Source organism: Leptonychotes weddellii, chromosome 11 (assembly GCF_054177405.1).
Source record: "Leptonychotes weddellii isolate Sample4059 chromosome 11, ASM5417740v2, whole genome shotgun sequence".
In the NCBI taxonomy this organism is placed as follows: domain Eukaryota; kingdom Metazoa; phylum Chordata; class Mammalia; order Carnivora; family Phocidae; genus Leptonychotes; species Leptonychotes weddellii.
This window is the reverse complement of record NC_138379.1, coordinates 4,488,601-4,498,341: the sequence shown is the minus strand read 5'-3', so window position 1 is coordinate 4,498,341 and position 9,741 is coordinate 4,488,601. Positions and strand designations below refer to the sequence as shown.

General features: G+C 44.5%; 1 long non-coding RNA gene across 2 annotated transcripts in view; it reads right to left on the bottom strand.

Annotated features, from left to right (window-relative positions):
* Positions 1-352: 352 nt before the first annotated feature.
* Positions 353-9,741, bottom strand: part of LOC115944385 (uncharacterized) — a 23,262-nt gene continuing 13,873 nt past the window's right edge. The window contains exons 2-5 of one of the 2 annotated variants that reach the window (XR_014138457.1): positions 6,792-6,967; positions 2,468-2,568; positions 836-929; positions 353-479 (exon numbers count right to left, since the gene is read on the bottom strand). This is a non-coding gene — a long non-coding RNA (uncharacterized LOC115944385). Of the gene's footprint in view, positions 500-835; positions 930-2,467; positions 2,569-6,791; positions 6,968-9,741 lie in introns of both variants that reach the window. The other variant, XR_004078940.2, reaches the window with a different exon arrangement.

The window sequence follows — 9,741 nt, the reverse complement described above, 5'->3', positions numbered from 1 at the left end:
CTGGCGAGAGGCATCAGGCAAGTGGGGAAGATGAGGGAAGTTGTCCCTACAAGGACAGTGGGGTTAAGGGTCCAACTGGTAAGGTTGATTGACCCTCTGGAATCTTAACTTGCTATGTACAAAAATATAATTCAGGGTTAAAAGTCACAAGGGACAAACAGAGATGTAACAAACTCATAAAACTCATAAAATAAACCACAGACAAAGATAAGTGCACTTGACAATATAGCTTTACATGATGGTCAACGGCAATACCACCCCTCTCTCGTAGACGGAGAGAACAAATATACAAAAGAATACACACCTGATGTCAGTGGTGTGAACAATTAACTACACCCAACAGAAAGTCAACTCTTTCTGGAGTTATTTATTTATAAAAGCAACGTTATAAAAGCCTGAGGTCCACAGTCTGCCAGCCTTTGGTCTTGTTGGTGAATGAGCACACTAACGTCTCCCTCTCGGATATGAACCCCAGGCAACTGCAGAGAGAAGCGAGGATCTGGGGGAAAAAATAAAATTAGACAAAAAAGGGAGACACACCCCCTGCTGGAGACCGATGGCTGTTTTGATACGGTGTGTGTGTCTGGTAGTGTGTGCAGGTGTACATGTGCATCCGTGGAGGTGTATGTGGGCGCAGGTGTGTGTTGATATGTGTGCATGTGTGTTACATATGACACGCGTGTGTAGCATGTGTCTGCGTGTAGGGGTGTGTGTGTGTGTGTGTGTGTGTGTGTTGGTGGAGGTGTGTGTTCACGCATGTGTGGGCAGGACCAAGTATGGCCAGAGGTGGCAACAGCAAGATGCCAGAGGGAAGCACTTTGTGTGTGGTTCTTACCCCTCCTTGTGTTGCTGAGAGGCTGTTTTTGCTCCATGCTGACCGCAGTGCAGGTTTCACCAGAGTTGTATTGGGGCTGCAAGACATCCGTTGGCTGAGGCATTGGGGAAAAGAGCGGAGACCACTGGCCTTAGGCTTTCCCTTCCGCACCTCCCCACAAGCCCCCAGGAGGACACATTAGAACCTGGGAGTCACCCCCACCCTGACAGTGTGCTTCCCCAAGGATCTGATAAAGCTGCAAAAGCAAGCCAGTGAAGAAAGGATGATCGTCTTTTCAACTAATGGTGCTGGAACGGTTGGACATCCACATGCAAAAGGATGAACTCCAACTCCTGTTTCACATCAGACATAAAATTCAAAATGGATCTCAGACATAAATGTGAAATCCCGAGTTATAAAATTTCTAGAAGAAAGCATAAAATAATTCTTGTGGTTTTTGCATTAAACAAAGATTTCTTAGACACAACGCCAAAACCACGATCCATAAATTTTTTTTAAAGATTTTATTTTTAAGTAATCTCTACACCCAACATGGGGCTTGAATTCAGAATGCCGAGATCAAGTGTCGCATGCTCCACCGACTGAGCCGGCCAGGTGCCCCATGATCCACACAATTTAAAAGCTGATAAATTTTACCTCATTAAAAAAGTTTTTTTAAATGATTTTATTTATTTATTTGTCAGAGAGAGCGAGCACAAGCAGGGGGAGTGGCAGGCAGAAGGAGAAGTAGACTCCCCGCTGAGCAAGGAGCGGGATGCGGAACTCCATCCCAGGACCCTTGAATCATGACCTGAGCCAAAGGCAGACACTTAACCGACTGAGCCACCCAGGCGTCTCTTCACCTCATCAAAATTAAAAACTTCAAAACTTAATAAAAAACCAAACTCTGTTAAGAAAGTGAAAAGACAAACCACAGACTGGGAGAAAATATTTATAAGCCTTATCCAATATGGACTATATCCAAAGTTTATGAAAAACTCTCAAAACTCAGTAATAAAAGGAACAATCCAATTAAAAATGGCCAGAAGATTTGAATAGACAGTCAACAAAGAAGATACATTCATGGCAAATGAGACTGAAAGTTGAAAGAACGTTCAATGTCATTACCCATTAGGGAAATGCACATTAAAATCACAGCGAGACAACACTGCAAATCTCTTGGAACGGCCGGTCCAAAAGCTCACAATCCTAGTGCTGACGGGGACCGAGAGCAAATGCAATTCTCATGCACCCTCGTGGAGAATGACAGTCTGGCAGTACTTTACAAGGTTAAACACGCTTGGCAGATGATGCAGCAATCCTTCCCCTTGTTTTTTACCCAAGGCAGATGAAAATTTATGTTCATTTAAAAACCCACATGCAGGGGCGCCTGGCTGGCTCAGTCCGTGGAGCATGCGACTTTTGATCTCAGGGTTGTGAGATCGAGCCCCACCTTGGGAATAGAGATTACTTTAAAAAAAAAACCAAAAAAAACCCCCAAAAAACCCTGCATGCAAATGATTAAGGTAGCTTTATTCATAATTGCCCAAACCCCAAATACCCTTTGGGTGGTAAACAGATAGACAAACTGTGGTACATCCATACCATGCAATACTATTCAGCAATAAAAAGGAAAGAAGTATTGATACATACAAGACCACGGATGAATCTCAAATGCATTATGCTAAGTGAAAAAAGTCGGACTCAAAATGCTATTAGTTCTTCTAAAATGCTTATAGTTCTTCTGTAGCACTCTGTAAAAGACAAAACCCTAGGGTAAAAAGCAGATCAGGGGCTGCTGAGGGCAACAGGAAGGGGGAGGGGCTGACTATAAAGGGACACAGGAAGTTTTTGGATGATAGAAATGTTCTCGATCTTCATTGTAGTAATGGCTTTTGTCAAGTTCATAGAACTGTATACTAAAAAGGATAAGTTTTACTAAATGTAAGCCATATCTCAATAAAAAAATATTTTTTTAAAAAAGATTTATTTACTTATCTGAGAGAGAGAGTATGAGGGCGCACATGGCGGCGGGGGGGGGGGGCGGGGGGGCAGAGAGGGAGGGAGAGGAAGAGGGAAAGAAGCCCAAGCAGACTCTGTGTGCTGAGCACAGAGCCCCACATGGGGCTTGATCTCACGACCGGGAGATCCCGATCAGAGTCGAAACCAAGAGTCAGACACTCAACTGACTGAGCCACCCAGTCACCCCTCAATAAAAAATCTTTTGATGTTATGTTGAGTGAAAGAAACCAGAAACTTACTAATTGATTGTACTTATGGGAAATTTGAGAAAAGCAAAACTAATCTATGGTGATAGAAATCAAAAGCAGTGGTTATTTACAGAGGGTGGGGATCAGTGAGAAGGTGCCCAAGAGGACTTCCAAGGTAATGGGTGTGTTGTGACTTGATTGGCCAGTGGTTACATGAGTACATACATTTATCACAATGCAGCATACTGTACACTTAAAATCGGTACATCTTCCTGAATATAAATCACTTCCATTTTCTTAAAGGTACAGAAGTATTTTTTTTCTAAAGGCTAAGGAAAGATATTCCAAGTGAACATGAATAAAAAGAAAGCCAAGGCAGGAATCTTAATATGTGACTAACTGACTCTGTGAAAAAATACAATTTAAGGTTAAAAGTCACAAGGGACAAACAAAGATGTTATAAACTCATAAAATATATCACAAAGGTAAATGCACTTGACAATATAGCTTTACATGCTGGTAAGTGCACACTGATGGAGCTGTAGGGAGACACAGATAGACAACAGTAATACCGCACCTCTCTCGTAGACGGAGAGAACAAACGTACAAAAGGAATACACACTAATGTCAATGGCGTGAACAATTATCTACACTCAACAGAAAGTCAACTCTTTTTTTTTTTTGGAGTATCTCTAAACATTTACAAAAATAAGCTATGACCTAGACCATAAATAAAATCTCAGTAAATTACAATGGATAGATATGAGACTGATTGTGTTATTTGGCCATAATGTAATAAAACTAGAAATAAAAACAACAGGGATGGAAGTTTTTCCCAATTGAAATTGATCACAATCATCTAAGAATTACAACTCAAACTGGGGTAGCTTAAAATTCTTAAAATTTAGAAACCAAATCAGGATGCCTGGGTGGCTCATTTGGTTAAGCGTCTGCCTTGGGCTCAGGTCATGATCCGGAGTTCTGGGATCGGGATCGAGTCCCACATCCGACTCCCTGCTCAGCAGAGAGTCTGCTTCTCCCTCTGACCCTCACCCCACTTGTGCTCTCTCTCTCTCTCTCAAGTAAATAAATAAAATCTTTTAAAAAAATTTAGAAACCAAGTCATACATCATTAAATAATCCTTGAGGTGATGAGGAAATCATAAAGAAAAATGAAACATATGTATATTTGCATGAATAGAAGCATTACGTGTTCAAAGCAGTGGGACACAGCTAAGAAGTACTTTGAGGAAAATGTACAGCTTTAACTGTATTTATCAGGAAATAGAAATGTCTGAAATAAATGAGTAGATCATTAAAATCATAAAGTTGGGGGAAAATATCAGCACATTTGTAAAAGTAATGGCAATCATAAAGATGAGAGGAAGATAGCAAATAAGAACCAAAGGACAATTTATTTTTTTTAAAGATTTTATTTATTTATTTGAGAGAGAGCAAGTGAGCAAGAGAGCAAAGCAGGGGGAGAGGCAGAGCGAGAGGGAGAAGCAGGCTTCCCGCTGAGCAGGGAGTCCGACACGGGGCTCAATCCCAAGACCCTGGGATCATGATCTGAGCTGAAGGCAGACGCTTAACCGACTGAACCACCCAGGTGCTCCAAGAACCAAAGGACAATTTAGAAAATTAATAAACCCAAAAGCTAGTTCTTCATAAAATAGCAGATTTTTTCTGACAAAAATAATGAAAGAAAAAGAGGAGATGTGAATAACTTCTATTTTTTATAAGCTATTCCAGATAATAGAAAAAAGGGGGAACATTTCCCAGAAAATTTTATGAGGATAGTGAAATTTTGATTCTGAAAACCAGATAAGGACAAAACAAAATGAAAAAGAAAATGACCTGCTCACTTCATTCGTGAACAGAGATGTTAAAGTCCTAAACAAAATAAACTATATTGTATTAAAAATAACACATCATGATCAAGTAGGTCTTATTCCAGGAATTCATTAGGAAATTTATCAATATAGCTCTGCACGCTGATAAAAATAAGTAAGAAAGAGCATGCGATAGCATCAGACAATGTAGACAAAGCACCTGATAGATTTGTTACTTATGATACAAATTCTTACTAAGCTAGAAAGAGAAGGGAACTTGTTGAATTTGATGCAGTTTCCATGCCAAAAATCCACAACAATTATTATGCATAATGGCCCTCAGCCCCCAGCCCAGACACCATGATCCAGGGAATGGTCAGCCGAGCCATGAGAGAGATGGGGGTGCAGATACAGGTGTCCCATGTTTTCATTCATGCCCACGATGTCCCTGTCCCGTTAAGATCAGAAACAAGATACTATGATTTAGCATCATTCTGGAGACCCTTGCCCATGTGATAAAGAAAGAAAAAGCAATAAAAGGTGTAAGGGTTAGAAGGGAGGAGATAAAATTCTCATTAATTGCCGTGATCATTTTCCTAGAAGAGCCTTGGAAATCAACACATTAACTACTGGAGTCAGTAAGAGATTCCAGCAACATTGCTAGATATAAACCTACCAGACCCATTGTATTTTCGGTGTATCTCTACATCTCCGATACCCAACTGAAAAATGAGATATTCGCAGCAGCAAGATATGAAGTACGCTGAACATACAAGAATACGTAAGACCTCTTGGTAGAAGACTTTAATAAAGACAGAAAAGCAAATCTGAATAAATAGAGAAATAGACCATAATGTAGAGTAGGATGACAAAGTTATGAAGACATAAGTTCTCTCCAAATTTAATTTAGCTTCTCTTTAAACGTAAGGCAATCCTAATCAAAATTCCAGTTGTATTTTTGGAAGAAATTTTATAAGTGTGCAATAGAATTTTTATAGATGAATGGAGATCCACAAATAACTAAGAAAACTTAAAAAAAAAAAAAAAGAAGCTGGAGGGTGTGTTTTTCCCTACCAGATTTGTAAAACCATAGTAATTATAATAATTTAAAAAATGCAGTACTGGGACGCCTGGGTGGCTCAGTCAGTTAAGCATCTGCCTTCGGCTCAGGTCCTGATCTCAGGGTCCTGGGATCGAGCCCCGCATCGGGCTCCCTGCTGAGCAGGGAGTCTGCTTCTCCCTCTCCCTCTGCTTGTGCTCTCTCTGTCTCTCTCGAATAAATAAATAAAATCTTAAAAAAGAATACAGTACTGCCACAGCAAGAGGCAGACAATGGAAGAGAACAGAGACCAGAAAGACAGACCCAATGCCTATGGGAGTTTAACATGTAAATCAGACTGTTCAGTAGATGCTATAGGGGACGGGGGGTCTTTTTGTGGAGAAAAATAAAACCGGATTCCTTCCTAACACCACATACAGAATGGCCTCTAGATGGATTCACGGTGTCAGTGTGAAAGCTCATTGACAAAGCTTAAAGCAGAGAGCAGAGGAGAATACTGTGATCCAGGGCAGACCTTTAAACCAAGTTTCAAAAGCACATAACATAAGCCTCCCCCCATCCCTTACCCCCAAAATACCTCCTGATGAATCTGATTACTCCAAAATTAAGGAGTTCTGTCCATTGAAAGGCCCCTTGGAGTTAAAAGCGTTGGCACAGTAGGTAAGGTATCTGTAATGTCCCCAGTCAACGAGACACTAATATTTAGAATAAAGGAAGAACTGCAAAGCAACAGATAGCAGGGCAGCGAAGCCAATGGAGAACAGGACAGGAAGGGGTGATTTCCGCAAGAGGAAAACAAAACCCAGGGAAGAGATGATGGAAATCCTTCCTAACAAGAGACAAGAGACGTGCAACTGAAAACAACGGCACATCACCTTACACCTGTCGGACTGGCGAATGTTCCAGAGCCTCTAGGGTCACATGGTGGGGGGGCTCGTGGGGCTGGACGGACTGAGTCTGAAGAGCAGCAGAACAGCAGGGAGCATGCAGTGGGCTGGTGGGCTGGCTCTCCCCACGCGGATCAAGTGTGCCCAGATCCCGGCGAACCCACCTGCAGGAAATGAAAGGGGAATGTGAGAACATAAACGCACATACACACATAGGTAAATGCACACAAATGGGGGCGGGGTGGGGGGGCCTGGCATGGATGGGTGATGATAGAGGACTAGAAATTGGGAACACATGTGCACACACACAAACTCCTGAGGTCGAGCACACAGGAACAGCCCGGCACCACCATGTGACCAGGCTGTGGGAGGAGAAAGGGACTGGACACATTTAAAATGAACTCTGGAAATCTCTTACGGTTCACAGGGCTCAGGGATGGATCGTGGGGGTAGGCGATTGCTTTCGCACACCCCAGGGCAAGCGGGGAGGTTGAGTTGGGCTAGTGTCCACTCGGAGAGGTGGGAAGGGGACGCAGAGCTGGGGTAGCAGCGGGGGGGGGGGGGGGAAGAGACACCAGCCAGAGCCACCCCTCCCCATCTTGCCCCCTACTTTAGTAGCCCAGCTGCAGGCCCCTGTCTCCACAGGAAGACCCTGAGGTCTGGCTGTCCCTGTCAGGCCCTGGAGAGCTCAGAGAAAGCCACTGTGCTGTCTGGTGAGATCCCAGTCCCTAGGAGGTGTGTGTGTGTGTGTGTGTGAGGGTGTGAGACAGCGAGTGTGTGAAAGGCTGGGAGCATGGGTGTGAGTGTGTCTCTGGAGAGGGGGAGTCTTTGGTGGGGCTTGGCTCTGGAGCTTGCTGCAAGGAGGGAATGTAGCAGGAAGGGACTGTTCCTACTGTTTTTGATATAAAATTGCAACTGTGTCTTTGCTTTATTTTATCTATTTTTTTTTTTTTTTAAGATTTATTTATTTGACACAGAGAGACACAGCGAGAGAGGGAACACAGGCAGGGGGACGGGGAGAGGGAGAAGCAGGCTTCCTGCCGAGCAGGGAGCCCGATGCGGGGCTCGATCCCAGGACCCTGGGATCATGACCTGAGCCGAAGGCAGATGTTAACGACTGAGCCACCCAGGCGCCCTTTGCTTTATTTTTCTTTGCTTTTTGTAGCATGATTTATTTTGCTCTTTGCTTTTTTTTTTTTTTTTTTTTTGCTTTTTGACTACCTGGCACTGGAAGGCAAATTTAAGGTTGCTTGTAGCTCAGGTCAAATAAGCAAATCTAGCTCTTCTGGAAGAAATAGAAGAAAGGAGTTTTGTGTGTTAAGGGATAAAGAGGGCATTGGCGGGACCCCATGGAAGAAATCTGGTGGTGGGGGTGGGGGCAGAGACCTGAAGCCCAGGCCCATGGGCCAGAAAGGAAAGGTTCTAAAGCCCAGGCACCACGTGATGATGGTGACCTGGTTCAGCTTCCCATGGGCCAGATCTTTTGCCCCAGAGCAGTGCTTGTCCTTTGTCCCACCTCTGGCAGGGACAGTCCTGGAGGGTGCCACCCCTCTGCTCTACCTGCCAAGGGGCAGTGAGGAAATGATTGTTTTATTGTCCACACGTAAAGTTATCTTATATATCGGCGGTGATTTTTTTTTTTAATATTTTATTTATTTATTTGTCAGAGAGAGCGCATGAGAAAGAGAGTGAGAGAGCGAGGGAGCGAGCACAAGCAGGGGGAGCGGCAGGCAGAGGGAGAAGCAGGCTCCCCGCTGAGCAGGGAGCCTGATGGGGGACTTGATCCCAGGACCCGAAGGCAGACACTTAACGGACAGAGCCACCCAGGTGTCCCTGGTGGTGTTTATCAAGCTTCTTATCACCCCTAAAGAATCACTGTTCTGGCTGGGGGAGGGGGACAGTCAGAGAGGAAGAAAAAGAGGGACACTGGAGAAAAAAAGGAGAACCCGGTTCTCCTGATCCCATCATGGGGGATCTTCCTGTGGGTTTTCTTCCTGCCTCCTTGGGACAACCCCCCACCCCCACCCTCGAGTCCCACAGACACCTGGACTCACTAGACCCAATAGAGGACACGGTGTCCTCCCAAAGGCTGCCTCTCCGCCCTGATCCCCATCTCAGGGAAGGAGTGACCCCTCAGGCTCCCTTGAGGCTTCCTTCCCTATAGACACCAAGTCCAGAATCTTCCACCTTGATGTGTTTGGAGAGCTTCCGGAGGACCCAGCCCAGGCCAGCCCCAGTCTGAGGTCCTGCTCCCTGAAGCCTCAGCTTACTCCGCTGGCCCTGCAGGAGGGGTCTTTAGGAAAAGCTGCCTGGAGACCCCACCCCCCAGCTGTGCCCTCCATCACTGCCGTCAGGGGTCCCAGAGTAGGGCCCGAGCCACGGGCAAGGGGTTTCTGAGGAGGACAGATGGGGTTAAATAGCACTGAAGCTCAGGCTGAAATGCTTTGCAATTGTCCTCAATCTTGATGACACAGAAAGACCCAGCTCAGTTTGGTGCCATTGCGCGAGAAATGCCTAGCACTTGCTAATGTTACTTGTGAAAAGGGAGGGTCCGGTGTCCCTTCGTTCAGATAGACTAAAAAAAAATAGCGTTCTCATTGTCATTATTTTTAGTGATCTTTTACTTGTTAACAAGTGGTGCCTGTTCCCACTTATGGAAATGAAACAGGCTCTATTTAAAATAAGCATGTTGGGGCGCCTGGGTGGCTCAGTCGTTGAGCGTCTGCCTTCGGCTCAGGTCGTAATCCCAGGGTCCTGGGATCAAGCCCCGCATCCGGCTCCCTGCTCGGCGGGAGGCCTGCTTCTCCCTCTCCCACTCCCCCTGCTTGTGTTCCCTCTCTGTGTCAAATAAATAAAATTGTAACTCAACACATATCTTTTAAAAAAAATAATAAATAAAAAAAAATAAAATAAAATAAGCATGTTTTGGGTGCCTGGG